Source organism: Lepidochelys kempii, chromosome 4 (genome assembly GCF_965140265.1).
Source record: "Lepidochelys kempii isolate rLepKem1 chromosome 4, rLepKem1.hap2, whole genome shotgun sequence".
Lineage (NCBI taxonomy): Eukaryota > Metazoa > Chordata > Testudines > Cheloniidae > Lepidochelys > Lepidochelys kempii.
In genome coordinates, this window is record NC_133259.1 from 119608767 (window position 1) to 119624562 (window position 15796).

Below are 15796 nucleotides of genomic sequence, written 5' to 3' on the forward strand. Positions count from 1 at the left end.
CATTTCCACTTAAATACACATTAGTTATATTGGATTTCACAAATTCTACTTTTTGTCTGTTCAAGGCATGACAGAAAAGAGAAGAAAGGTTAAAGGCTTAGGATTCTTTGGTGCCCATGCCCTCCAGTGACTCATCTCAGGGAATTTCAGCTTGCAAAATTTCTTGTGATAGATGATTCTGTGTGTTGAGGGGGTGGTGGAGTATTCCCTTAACATCAGGGGATTGGGGGTGTGGGGGCTTGCAAGGGCTATAGCCACCCTAAAATTTGCCTTAGCCCCCCTGTAATCCCTCCTCTCAGCGCAAAGATCAAACATTATGCAGAAGTAAGGCTGTCATGATGTGGTATTGCCACCCTTACTTCTCCGCTGCTGCATTGCCATATGTAGGGAAATTCCCTTTCAAAATCAGTCTCTGTGTGCCTCAAGTACCCAGTAATTAGAAGCCGGTTTCAAAAACTTAGATGAATTCAAAAACTTAGTCAGTGGGAGTGCTGGGATTAGACCCCCAATATCTCCTGACTTCTAGCCAGGTACTAGAGCTATAAGACCATTTGCCTAAAAATGGCATGTCATTGCAGTGTTGGGTGCACAAAAAATGACTCTCAAGGCCCGAAATGATCACCAGTGAGTATGCCCATTGGCCTCTGTAATATTTCCCCCCTGCTTCTTAGACTTCTGCCAATTAAATTAGACATCAGCAAAGTAAAGCCCCCCACTCCTGCAGGCCTCTGAGACTGTGCAGAGACCTACTGACTTCAGTGGAACTCTGTCTGAATATAGGAGTCCACACCAGCAGGACCTGAGGTAGGGTCTCTGTTTGCTCTCATAATTAAAGGAGCATGTTAAAAATAATACAGTACTAAGTGAAAGTCAACACCCAGACTAACGTATGGCACAATAACTGTCTTTAAAGCTGAAATAGCCTTGAAGTCTGCCTTTACAGCCCACTAAGTTGAATGCTTTTGAAAAATCTCACTGTTGATTCTCAGCTGTCCAGAGATTTGCTCAGTAACTATGTCATCTATTTTTCCTATATTCATAACTATGTTCAGATTCCTGGAAGAGCTCAAAGGAAATCTGAGCAAATCAAAATCAGAATGTATTTATATAATGTTAGGTTCCTGTTGATGTTTCCACTCTTATGAAAGTTGTTAACAAAGATATGCCTAGAATATATGAATCAGATGCCCAGCCAAGGGGACCTGTTTTCAGCCTTCATCTTGTTCTATGTATGCAATTTTCTAACACAGGGATCAAAACAAAAGCTGCATTCACACACAACCTTCAGCTAGGTGAAGTCATAAGAATGCAGTAAATCAAAGCAAATAACGACACCCTCAGAGCTCACCTTATCCCTCTGAACGAAATCTGTAATTCTGATTGAACACAAAACGCCCCGCAATGATCAGCACAGTATGCAGTACACATAGGGATACATTCTAACAAACGCAGAGGAACTAGTGTAAGTACCCCTCAAACACTGGTGGTTCCCCACACATTACAAAAGCAACATTATCAAGCACCCATGCTCTTGCAGTTAACGGCCCTTCAGAAAACACTCACATAGATGATTCCTACCAGGATAATTGAATCTGCACATAGTGGCAATTGCTAGCTAAGGGCAATACTCGTACAGCTTACGGGGACCTTGAAAGGCACTACAGAACTGCAGAGAACTATAACACACAAGGCACTTCTGTGCCACACTCCTGTTGTGAGCCTAAGTTCTCTGGTGGCTTTCTGTGTGTAGGAGGACCTGCTGGAAATTGCCCCCTTGTGTTCATTAACCCTTTAACTTATGACTGAACCAATCAGAGATTCCTCACATCCTCAATACGCTATATAAAAACAGAGGATAGAAGCTTATTTTCTATACATATACTGCATCCATGGTTTTTTTTATATTACAGGAAGATGCTTCCATTATTCCTGCTCACTTGATCTACTTAAGGGCTTTCTGTTATCAGCACTCAGATCACAGTAAACTCAATGAAGATAATTCTACCAGATGAATAAAGCATTTTAAAGTCATTTTTTAACCATTCCCTTTCAGCTCCCAGAGTAGTTGGTTTACACATGAATAACAATTAATTTGACTGCCCCCTTTGCCAGCAGCTGTCTCAGTAGTAATTTCCTTTACTCTTTCCATGAACAGCTATTTAGGTACTGAGTCCATCAGTCAGCATATGAACAACAAGTTGGGGCTGTGACCTCTTGACTATATTAGAATATATTCTCACATTCAGCGTGCACTTAGAGGAAATAATGTCTTGCCAGAGAGTATGACTCAGGAGCTGCAGAAGATTCTCCACTTGCAATATGTACTGAATGGGAAACTATGCTGAGACAGTGTGCCTTCTGAGATGCCATCCCTGCTCCAGTGCTTAGGGGGAATGTGCTCTCTGCATTGCTCCCCTCAGCACACAGGCCAGCTCTGTGGGCTTGCTGGATGGAAATAAGGCCATGACTCTCCCTCCTGCACCCTGTCCAGTTTGGGGCCAGCTGCACTCTGGGGACACATGAGAAGGGTAATCCCTATGCTCCTCTGAGGGCAGGGAGCATAGTTGTCCTTGGTCCTTGCATGGAGTGCACCAGAGCCAGAGTTGCTTCTTTAAACCTCCTCTGTTACTGTGCATCTATATTGAGGTGAGTCTAGAGGAGAGCCTTTCTGGTCCCAATTTACAGCTGATCCAAAGCTCATAAAAAGAAAACGGGAGTCTTTGTTTGGATCAGCCCTTTTAAAAAGAGAGAATAACATTTACCTACCTTTGTAAATATGCTTTAAGATCTTTGGCTAGATGGAACATGCTGTGTAAGTGCAAAATATTTTTCATTAAGGAGCCCTTAGCGAAGAGCTTTTGCTTCCTAATCTATAAAAAAAAAAATGACGTGTGCATGTGTCTGTGTGTACATCTCACTATTAACAGTGACTGACTTATTTCTGAAAGCCAGTGTTAATTAATATTATTCAGTATTTATATTGCACTAGCCCATAGAAGCCATTGCAGGTGGGCACTGTACAAACAATGTAAATGACAATCCCTGTGACAAAGACCTTACAATATTGAAGAAAAAAAAAATTCAAGGCGTAACAAGTGGTGGGACGAAGGTGGGTTGAGGAGACGGATTACAAATCAGTATAATTGGATCTGAACAATTTTTAGCTGATCACAGCTCTTCCCCTGCCTTAGCCCAATCATTAGAATATAAATTCTACACTGATGTGTTATCCCGAATTTTATTGCTTAAAACTACTTGGAAAAATGGGCCTCCCACATCTCCCTATTTACCAGTGCTCTTGGAGATCAAGTAAGACGTTTTATTTTCTGTGTGAACAGTGTCATATGTAACACAGCTAGAGGGCAGCAAAATTCCTTGTAAAGATATGGAGTACCTTAGATTTGGATTATTAGATTTAAAATATTGTGTTTAATTTAAATTTGGAAATGAAGGGAAAAATCTGATTAATGAAGTTGCTACTCTGTTCTGAATTCAGCTGGTTCTTAAGGATTGCAGGTGCATCAAAAATGCTTAGGTGATTTAGGCATAAAGGCCCTGAATCAGCAGAGCACCTACCCAAATGTTAACTCTCACTGAATGGGACTTAAGTTTGTCCTTAAAGTTAACCCCATGCTTAACTTGATTTGTTGAATCAGGGCCAGAATATAGTGAGGATAGCCAAATACTATGAACCTAAAAAGGTTTAGATTCACATTGGGGAAATATCCAGTATCATAGGTGTTTGTTAGAATCAGGTGAGGGGCTCAGCCATGCAGTGTAACTTTCTTCACCCAGCCCCACATAGTGTCTTTTCTCCAACAGGACTTGGAACTTTCTAGCTGCCAAACAAACCCTGCTTTCCAACAGGGTTCAGGTTTCCTCTGCATGGTGGTAGCTCTTCTTGGGGAGGAATGAAGGGAAGAGACACATAGGTCTGCAGTTTCCTTCAGCATCCAGTCTAGCATCCAGTCTAGATAACTGAGTGACGTCCACTATTTCCATTATCTTCAGAATCTCAGCTAGCAGGCCCTGTGCCACCTTCTAGATGCAACTGGCTTATTGCCATGGTCAGAGATCCTGAGAGAAGACCCTATCAGCATTTCCAGCTATTCCTAGCAAATGGAGGTATGGATAAAGGGTTCCCTTTCCATTCCAAATATTTCAGAACCTGTATGCGAAGGGTGAAGGTTCAGGGGAAAGCAATGGATAAAGGTGCTGGACCTAGTGATGTTAAAACTTTTGAATTCTCAGGCTAGATTACAGGATTTCATGACATGACTCAACCCCTTGTTACTCTGTGACACTCTGGGCCTGCTTTTCAAGTGCACGTCTATTTCCCAGATTTGTACATGCACATTAGATGGGCATCTATCTAGCTATGTGTGACAAAGTTATACTACTAAGGACAGGAAAATTGGCCCCTATATACCTTGTGTTACATTAATTTCCATGTTATCATGATGTATGTTACCACCATAGAAGACTTAATCATAAAGGTCCATTCTTTTCTCTGGTTCTTCAACATAGAACCTTAATTCAATAATCTTTTGAATGTAGTTTGTCTGTGTTGAACAATAGAGACCAGGTGAGTAGCACCTTACTCCAAGAGAAATTCTATTGACCTAATGGGTTTGTCTCAAGCTTCTTGTTCTCCTAAATCTGAGCAAGGATATTAGAATGTGGACTCATATTAGGATCCTAGCTGAGCTATTTCTGTACTTTGGATCAAATCCTAAGGCCCTTGCTCAGTTTTCACTCAGCCCTTTTTTAAAGGTAAACTTCATCAATTTCAATAAGAGTTTGCCAGAGTATAGAAACTGATTAAGGCAATTAGCAATTGGCCTTGGCTTTCTGAGTTGGTGTCCTGAGAAATAAATCCTTATTTTCATTTTGTTTATCTTTCAGATACTCTGTGCTCCTGTGGATTAAATTGTTTCCAAGCTGAGGAGAGGAACTGAGACCAATGCCTAGGGAAGAGGCAGAGTGGATTTTTTTTTTTTTACCATTTCTTTTTAGTGCTATTGTCGCTTCTACTGTATAGCCAATTAGGATGGAAGAAGATAGCTGGAGACATCCAAAGACCTTCACCAGTGATAGGGTAGCCAATGAGTCTAGGTAAGGGAAGAGTTTTTCCTGACAGATATAGGTGACAGCTCACTGTAGAAGAATTGAGCAGAATGGACTACAGGATTCTGGACTATTTGGTGTATCGGCACAGTGTGAGGCCCATAAAAGAGAACAAATAACAAAAAATAAGAGAATATGGCAAGATGGAGGGAGAAAAAGAAAGAAGGAAAACAAAGCAAAATCCAACGAGAATAACAAGGTACCTCTGATAGGGTGGCCTGCCCCCAGAAGGGCTGAAGGCCTGGAGGTGGCCAGTCCCTATCCAATCAGTAAGGCTCCCTGTTTGTCATTGAAGACTTTACGTGACCACAGTGACTTCTGCAGCGGCCCGTGAGGCTGGCCTGGGAGCAGCCTGAGCAGCTCGGGCAGCCGCTGAGCTATTCGCACCAGCTGCTGCTGGGGTAGTCTCAGGCCCTCCTGCCCCCAGCAGCAGGAGTTTGGGTGTGGCGAGGCTCATGGCTGGGGATTGTGGGGTGGGGTGGTGCTTACCTGGGGTGGGGGGCTCCCCGGAAGGGCGACAGAAACTCCCCTCCCTCAGCTCCTAGCGCCATGTACGTCCTCCACCCACAGGTACACCCCGCAGCTCCCAGTGGCCGCAGTTCCCAGCCAATGGGAGCTGCAGAACAGGGATTGGAGCAGAGTGGAAGCAGCATGTGGAGCTAGGAAGCTGGAGTCACTGCTTCCCAGGAGCTGGGGGGGGGAACCAGCCCCACCAACGCCACCCCCCCACCCAGCACCCGCGGTGTCCCCCTGTGCCACGAGCCCCCCAAGCACCCATGGTGCCCCTGTGCCGCCCCCCAGCAGCCACGGTACCTCCAAAGCCATCTCCGCCCTCAAGTTTTAGTCAAGGGTATATAGTAAAAGTCATGGACAGGACACAGGCCATGAATTTTTGTTTACTGCCCGTGACCTGTTGTCATAAATATAAAGGGAAGGGTAAATCCCTTTAAAATCCCTCCTGGCCAGGGGAAAGCTCCTCTCACCTGTAAAGGGTTAAGAAGTTAAAGGTAACCTCGCTGGCACCTGACCAAAATGACCAATGAGGAGACAAGATACTTTCAAAAGCTGGGAGGAGGGAGAGAAACAAAGGGTCTGTGTGTCTGTCTATATGCTGCTTTTGCCGGGGATAGACCAGGAATGGAGTCTTAGAACTTTTAGTAAGTAATCTAGCTAGGTATGTGTTAGATTATGATTTCTTTAAATGGCTGAGAAAAGAATTGTGCTGAATAGAATAACTATTTCTGTCTGTGTATCTTTTTTGTAACTTAAGGTTTTGCCTAGAGGGGTTCTCTATGTTTTTGAATCTAATTACCCTGTAAGATATCTACCATCCTGATTTTACAGGGGGGATTTCTTTATTTCTATTTACTTCTATTTTTTATTAAAAGTCTTCTTGTAAAAACTGAATGCTTTTTCATTGTTCTCAGAGCCAAGGGTTTGGGTCTGTGGTCACCTATGCAAATTGGTGAGGCTTTTTATCCAACATTTCCCAGGAAAGGGGGGGTGCAAGTGTTGGGAGGATTGTTCATTGTTCTTAAGATCCAAGGGTCTGGGTCTGTAGTCACCTAGGCAAATTGGTGAGGCTTTTTACCAAACCTTGTCCAGGAAGTGGGGTGCAGGGTTTTGGGAAGTATTTTGGGGGGAAAGACGTGTCCAAACAGCTCTTCCCCAGTAACCAGTATTAGTTTGGTGGTGGTAGCGGCCAGTCCAATGATAACAGGTGTAATATTTTGTACCTTGGGGAAGTTTTGACCTAAGCTGGTAAAGATAAGCTTAGGAGGTTTTTCATGCAGGTCCCCACATCTGTACCCTAGAGTTCAGAGTGGGGGAGGAACCTTGATACCTGTCCATGACTTTTACTAAAAATATCCGTCACTAAAACGTAGCCTTACCAATTAAGCCTTTCTGTCACAACTGGGATAGGGTCTGGGGTTCATGAGTAGAATGAGATACATATGGAAGAGCTATTCTCCTATAAAGAGCAGCAGGAAGCTGTAGAGAGTACAGAGAATGAGAGACTCCTGCAGGGAGGACTCTGAGACTAGGAGGAAATTAGGGAGGCTGTAGCTAGGAAGGAATGGGAGTAGTCTGCTAAGGCAGGAAGGGCCCTGAGACACCAGGTGGAATTAGGGGCCAACCCAGTTTGAGGCTTGGGGGAGACTTTTATGTTTGTTTTTGTATTGTAAGTTAATAAACTCCTAAGGAGGCCTCTTTTCATTGGACTCATGAAAGCCTATGTGGAGTTTATTAAAGAAGCCCCTTGAAGGGGAGGAAACACAAGCAGGGCACCTGCAGAGTGACCTCTGGCCGTGAGGGAGCACCCAGGAGGCAGCCAGCCCAGTGTCAGTACCACATTCTTTAGTTTCCATAATCATTTTGGAGACTCCACCTTTAGAATTGTGGCACAGATAGATATACTAATATCAGAGGAGAAACAAGAGATTCCTGCCCCCACAAAGTGGGGAACGTGGGACTCTGATAAAAGAATGGGGTTATCTCTTCACCCGAGGAGCTTAATCTTCACTTTGGGTATGAATTCAATCAAAAACATTGGATCCTGGAAACAACTGGCTCTCCACATTCTGTAAGAGAGCAGAAGCCACTTCTCATCTCATCAAAAGAAAAGGGAGAAGGAAGTTAGGACAGGTCTGATCAATATTCTTAGACTTTCAACTAATTATAAAATAGCTTAGAGAAATTAAATAAGATAATGGAAACCTACGAGGCAGCTAATTCCTCACACTGAAGGTTGATTTCAAATGACCTGTACCTATTTTTTTTCTCTTGCCTATATTTTATTTCCTCTACTTGGATATTGTTTCCTCTGATTGAGGGGTTTAGCAGTTAATTAATATTGTTATGGCAGGTTTCAATAGGTAACAGTGTCCTTTTTCTTAGTGTGCAAGCAAATGTTCAGTCTCTGGAAGACATAGCATGTTGTTACTTTAATTTATCATGAAAGGGTCTGCATAGATGGAGGTGTGCAAGCAGTAGGAGAGTTTCCTCTCTCATTAGAGTCTTTGGACAGTTCTTGAGTCTCTGAGTTCTTCAGTCAGAATTACTCCCATGGAGCCAAGCATTGGTGTTGGGCTGAGGTTCCTGAAAGAAAGAATTGCCTGCATGATGTTTTGAATACCTCTGTTCCAGGACTGACCTATGTGTGTAAATAAAACAAGTTATGGCTAGAATTTACCCAGACTCCACATAACTCTTTTCTCCTCCACAAGGAAACTGACCTGAAAGGATGTCTGCTACTGTTTGGAAAAGCAGGAATAGTATATATGTTTGAAGTCCTTCATTTTTTGGTATCAGTTGGAGAATCTGATAGGTTTGGGGTGTGAATTTGTGTTTCCAGATGCTCAAATAATTATGATATTAATAATTAGAATGGTTGTTTAACTGAACATTAAAATATCCCATAGGTCAACCAATGGCTTTTTTCCTCAGGAACGCAATTAACTTTCCTTGGAAGTTATGCATATATTTTCCTGTTTCCATCCTGTATGAAGTGTGGTGGTAATTAGGGTTAAAAGAATCACAACGAGTGGGTGCTCTTATTTCTTTATTGAAAGAACAATGAATGTGGGTCCTCATCCAGTTAATACTTCAAAGTCATTTATTGTCCTGTCTTTCCTTGTAGATAAAGATATTTAATTTCAACTCAGCTTGAAAAATGGTAATTAAAATATCTTGTGGTATAAAGGATGTGAATATGTCCATCAAGAAGGGAAAATGCATAAAACAGAAACAAATATTTTCCTTCAAGTGACTCATTTAAATAATTAATTGCACAAAAGTCTACAGGGAGAAAAGCATGGGATTGGTTCTACTTCTCTTCAGTAGAAGAGGAAAATCTCATTAAAACATTAGACACAAATGAAGAAGAGAAGAAGGGCAGGTTTATATCTGTAAGATGGAATTGTGAGGGCCAGATTTGTAAAGGTATTTAAGGCATCTAAATGCCTTTAAAAAAATCAAGCCCCAATATTTACTTGTCAATATGGCCCAAATGTTGGACGATTATCCTTTTTATCAGAATATATTACCACATTGCAGGATTTCAGCCCTGTTAGTAGTTGATACTTGAGTTATGTATCAAATTGGTGTCTCAGAAAGATCCAAGTCCGGATGAGATTGTTTATCTTCTACATCTTAATGTATTTATTAGATCTTCGTTTAATGGGCTCAGTTACTCTTCAAGGGGACAGAGCCTTTACATTTTATCCACATAAGCAATATAGAAGGATTTCTTGCCTCCTCACATTGTTTCTGTCTCATGCCTAATGCCCAGCGTGACCTTCAAGTTATGCATTGTCTTGCCTATCTCACCTGTGGGGCCTGAGCTGATAGGCATTGTCTGAGCACATCTAAATCCACACAAAATGGTCGAGGAAGGCAATAAAAGCTCCTTTAACCTTTAGTCGAGTGATTAGAGTACTGGTCCAGCCTAAGCACCTAACGCAGGGTTTAAGGATTCCAGTGATTTTTCAAGCCACCTACAATTTGTACTTTGCAACACTGAGCATTGCAACATCTAAGTTGCTTTGTGGATCTGGACCTAAGACGTTAACAATCAGATAAGTTCAGTTGAAGCCTTCTCTTCAGACTTTGCTCTTCCTAGAGCTGCTACCTCCAGGCTCTTCTGCCCATGCCCTGGTTTAAAATCTGTTCCCATTTCTCTGATACCTAGGTAAGGTAAACAGCCAGTACCGTGGTGAGTCATCAGAATCCTCTTTACCCTCTTCCAGCATGATCAGTGGCTGCTGAGATGGTGGGGAGTTCCAGACAAACACTGCTAGTTGGTTACAAAGATAACACTTTTTCAAAATGAAATTAGAAAGTGCACATAAAGACCAAGTATTTAAACAGCTAAAAGCAACAACAAGCATCCATCACCCACTTGTTAAATTTTCAAACAAGCACCTTTATGCTTTCTCCCATGCTGCCCCTCACGCTCCTCATAAACATCCGCAATATTAACTCATTGACCTTTTTCAACACCCTTCTCAATACTCTAGTTTGCCATCTTTCTTTCTTTCAGCACCACCACCCTCAAGTCCATAGGGCATCTGCTAGTGTGTCACGGTTCCTCCCCCACTCTGAACTCTAGGGTACAGATGTGGGGACCTGCATGAAAAACCTCCTAAGCTTATCTTTACCAGCTTAGGTCAAAACTTCCCCAAGGTACAAAATATTACCCCCATTATCCTTGAACTGGCCGCTACCACCACCAAACTAATACTGGTTACTGGGGAAGAGCTGTTTGGACGCGTCCTTCCCCCCAAAATACTTCCCAAAACCTTGCACCCCACTTCCTGGACAAGGTTTGGTAAAAAGCCTCACCAATTTGCATAGGTGACCACAGACCCAAACCCTTGGATCTGAGAACAATGAAAAAGCATTCAGTGTTTTACAAGAAGACTTTTAATAAAAAATAGAAGTAAATAGAAATAAAGAAATCCCCCCTGTAAAATCAGGATGGTAGATATCTTACAGGGTAATTAGATTCAAAAACATAGAGAACCCCTCTAGGCAAAACCTTAAGTTACAAAAAAGATACACAGACAGAAATAGTTATTCTATTCAGCACAATTCTTTTCTCAGCCATTTAAAGAAATCATAATCTAACACATACCTAGCTAGATTACTTACTAAAAGTTCTAAGACTCCATTCCTGTTCTGTCCCTGGCCAAGACGACTACAGACAGACACAGACCCTTTGTTTCTCTCCCTCCTCCCAGCTTTTGAAAGTATCTTGTCTCCTCATTGGTCATTTTGGTCAGGTGCCAGCGAGGTTACCTTTAGCTTCTTAACCCTTTACAGGTGAGCGGAGCTTTCCCCTGGCCAGGAGGGATTTCAAAGGGGTTTACCCTTCCCTTTATATTTATGACAGTCCACCATTTAAGTCTCGAGCTGGTCTGTTCAGGCTTCTGAATGTCCTGTTGATATATTTGGCTTTTTTCTCTATTGTTCTGTGTTATGTGTTTTGAGGTTACCCTCTTTTTCTCTTTCCAGGGAGTGATTATATTATCACTCGATGTGGAAGTCATAATGGCAGTAACCTTAAAGCATGTCCTAAATGGGTCCATCATCTTCTGACCATGTTTGATGCTTGTGGTTGGATTGCTCTTCCTCAAATTTCTGATGTTGCAAGAAACTCTTTCCAATGAATTCTGGAGATCTCTTGCAGGCATTTATTTTGGTATGAATTGATCCTCTTATCAATGTTTGTTGTAGAGTTCCATGACTCTGATGCACAAAGGAGGACAGATATAATGGTCATGTTAAAATTTCATATTTTTTGTTCAGTGCCAATCATACAACTTGGATAACTGGGTAACAAAATGGCAGATGAAATTCACAATTCAAAGTAATGGACATTGGAGAACATAATTCCAACAATACATACAAAATGATGGGGTCTGCATTAACTGTTACCACTCAAGAAAGAGATCATGGAGTCATTGTGGATAGTTCTCTGAAAATAACCTGTTCAATGCGCAGCAGGAGTCAAAAAAGCTAACAATATTAGGAACCATTAGGAAAGGGATAGATAAGAAGACAGAAAATATCATAATGCCACAATATAAATCCATGCTATGCCAACAACTTGTGTATAGTGTGCAGTTCTGGTTGCCCCATATTAGAATTGGAAAAGGTACAGAGAAGGGCAACAAAAATGATTAACGGCATGAGGAAAGATTAAAAAGACTGTGACTTCTCAGTTGGGAAAAGAGACGACTAAGGGCGGAGATGATAGAGATCTATAAAAACATGAATCTTGTGGAAAAAGTGACTAAGGAAGTGTTGTTTACCTTTTCACATAACACAAGAACCAGGCGTCACCCAATTAAATTATTTGCAATAGATTTAAAAGGAAGTACTACTTCACACAACACATAGTCAGTCTGTGAAATGTGTTGCCACAGGATGTTGTGAAGACCAAAACTATAATGGGGTTAAAAAAAGAAGTATATAAGTTCATGGAGGATAGGCCCATCAATGGCTTTTAGCCAAGATGATCAGGGTTGCAACTCATGCTCTGGGTATCCTAAACCTCCCACTACCAGAAGTTGGGAGTGGATGACAGGGGATGGATCACTTGAAAATTGCCCTGTTCTGCTCATTTCCTCTGAAGCATCTGGCATTGGCCACTGTTGGAAGACAGGATAATGGGCTAGATGGACCGTGGTCTGACCCAGTATGGCCATTCTTATGTTCCTATGTTCCGGATCTTTTAACGATTATGAAAACTGTTTGCTGCTTTTGATATTTGCTGCTTGACATTTAAGCATGGCATCACCATCATTACACATCTCACTTCCCAGATAAGTAAAATGACTTCTAGTCTCTCCAGAAGACTTTTGCCAGGATGCCTACAAAAACCAAAACAAAACAAAAACAAACATGACATCTGTTAGAGTGATTGTGTGCTGAGACGTCTGCCTACCACGCTGACCATCTTATCTCATTGTTTCTTTGTACTTCCCTGTCAGTCTCTCTTTGTAGCTATCTGTTGTCTCTTGTCCAATACTTAGATTGTAAGTTCTCTGGGGCAGGGACTATCTTTTTGTTCTGTGTTGGTACAAAACCTAGCACAATGGGGTCCGGGCCCATTACTGGGGCTCCTTAGCACTACAGTAATACAAATAATAATAATCAACGATTAGTCCCATTTACCTCAATGAATCAAGTTGTAATGGAATAAAGTATTTGCAGTTTTGATTGACTATACAGAGGAAACAATGTAAAATGACTAAATATAAAGGGCTGCCAAATGAACAAGGTAAACAAACTGAAAAAATAGATTTTTGTTTCTCTTTTGCTTCTTTCAGGTGTGGAAGGCATAGGTGATGTTTGTTACTGTTATCAGGCACATCATTTTCAGACAGAAGTGTGATATTTCAAGTGGACAAGGTCTTTCTAATTTCTGATGTAACTCACATGGGAGAGAACATTTATCCCAGTCGTTGCTTCTATAGAAATAATAACAGGTCTTACTCCAGAATATAAAATTACTTAATTATTTGATGCTCATTTCATTGGAAAACCTAAGTACTTCCCCCCCACATACTGAGAGAGGGAAACAAGGATGGAAATTAAGATGAAATGAGATTTTTTTTTTTAAAAAAAAAGGTGAAAAGAACCCCACAGAGCAAAACAACTGAGGATCTTGGATGGGAACCTCAGGGACCAATTAAAGAATGGAAACTGCATGGAGAATGTGATCAGACTCCTCAACATCCCTGCACAATGTGTCTAATCCAAGAAGCTGAATACACTTATTGCCATAGGAGAGGGCATTAGGCAGTATTGCATAGATATTCAAAGCAGGTAGAGGTGATATACAATGAAAAAAACCAGAGAAGAATGGTACAGGGAAAAAACAGAGTGCACGATAGAAACCATTGTAGAACTGCCAGTGTCAGGCTATGGCAAGGCTGAGAAGAAAGACAAGGTACCGTAGGATGAGAGTATGTTCACAGAAGAAAAGATTACAGAGCTGCTGGTAGTGAGAGATACCAGAATCAAGTTCCACCTCCTGATGATATCAGCGGGAACTTGTGCTTCAAAAATTGATGGCATAATATTGCCTTTAGGATTTTCTATACTACTGTCAAAGATCTGAGGATTTTGTGCCAGCTGTGGGCAAAAGACAGTGTCTCTGACATTTAGATCATGAATGCTTGGGTGCATAACCTTGCACAGTTTACCTACTGCAAAGTACAACTACAGCACAAGTTAATAAAAGATCCTGGTGTGGCACTGCTCGGAGAGAGCTGTGGTGCCTGTGAAAGAGCCCTGGGATAGAACAGTGAGCCAGAGACACAATTAGCACTGGTTGGACCATTTTCACCAAATGAAAATTCATCAAAATATCCTGTTTTGTTGACACTGAAACAAATCTGTTTCCATGAAATTTTTTTCAGGAAAGTTAGAGTGAGACAGAGAGAGCTGTGTCGTTAGGGCACTCACTTGAGATGTGGGGGAAACAGCTTCAAGTTTTTGCTCTGTATTGGGCCAAGTGGGTACTTTAAGCTGGGTGTCCAACATCCCAGGCCAGTCCCCTAACAACCTGTATGTGCTCTTTCTTGCTCTTTGTGAAAATATTCAGTAGGTTTTGTCTTCATTCCAATGTGGAAGAATTTTGAAACCTCAATGTTAACAATATGCTTAGTCTCTTAAAAGTATGTTATATTTTTGTTTTATTTGTAACCATATCTGTTTTCACTATCCTTATTCAGTCACTTAAATCTCTATATTTATTAATAAATACCTTTGTTCTACCATTATTAGATCTCAGTGCTGTAATATTAAGCCAAGTATGAATTCTTGTTGAATCAAGTAAGCTGGTGTGTATACGGTCTCTGTGGCGACAACAGACTTGATAATTACTGTGAGTGCCCGGTGACGGGCTGGGTACCACAGGAGAACACTCTTCAAAGGGGCCTGGGGACTGGGAAGCATCAAGTGTTATCTTCAAAGTGAAGAAAGGTTCATCAGAGACCTGAGAAGTTTGTCTGGGGTGACGAACAGACTGGGGAGACAGGGAGCTTCACCTACTTTAGTGCCAACAAATCTGCTTTTGCTAAGGCTGAGGGGTAACAAGGGTTACTCATAATTCCGGGTGACTCGAGAAAGCATCACACTTGATAGTTGCCAGGAAACAGAATAGTCATCTTTTAGTCAGCTCCAATCACAGTGCCTCTCTGGCTTTCCACTTTTCTCCTGCTGGGGACGCTATAACAAGCTCTATGGCCTGTGTTATATGGGAACTCAGACTAGATGAGAACAGTGGGGTCTCTTCTGGCCATGCATTCTATCAACTTCTTTACAAGCTCTAACTTCCCCAGCATACACTGGTCAGTATGTTGGGGGCAGAACCGAGGTTATTTCTTGTTCTTCTTTGCTTCCTCCTTGCCCACTTGCTTGGGGTGGGGGTGGGGAGGTGTAAATGAAGGATTAGAGTAAATCTGGGTAAATGTTATTTGGCTACTCAGGGCCTGTGAGAAGAGCCCTAACCCCTGGTGGCACTGACTAGGACAAGGCACATTCTAGCAAGTAAGTACCTGATGTAACATATTTTGCAAACACTCCTAAGAGCAAACCTCTGAGAATTCTAACTTTTACCAAGTAAGTTTATTATCTTTGTTCTAACTCTTTAGAATAATTGAAATTTAAGAATAAATTATTACTTTTTGTTTGCCTTTCAGATCTTTAACATGTGTAAGCACATCTCTGAGTGCTGTATCATAGAATTATTGAAACGTAGGGCTGGAAGGGATGTCGAGATGTCATCAAGTCCAGCCCACTGCACTGAGACAGGACCAAGTAAACTGAGAGCATCGTTGACAGATGCTAATCATCTAATCAGTTCTTAAAAACCTCCAATGATGGGGATCTCACAATCTCCTCATGAAAGCTTATGCCGAAATAAATCTGTTAGTCTTTAAGGTGCCACTGGACTCCTCGTTGTTTTTGTGGATACAGATTAACACGGCTACCCGTCTGATACCTAATCACCCTTGGTAACTGTGACATTATCAGATTAAAATATGACCATGTAGATCATTGTTGCTACCACTGTTATATAATTGCAACAAATCTTGTACAAAGGTTGTCAAGTATGGTGTCTATGGAAAGGTTATGATTATGCTATTTGTATGCA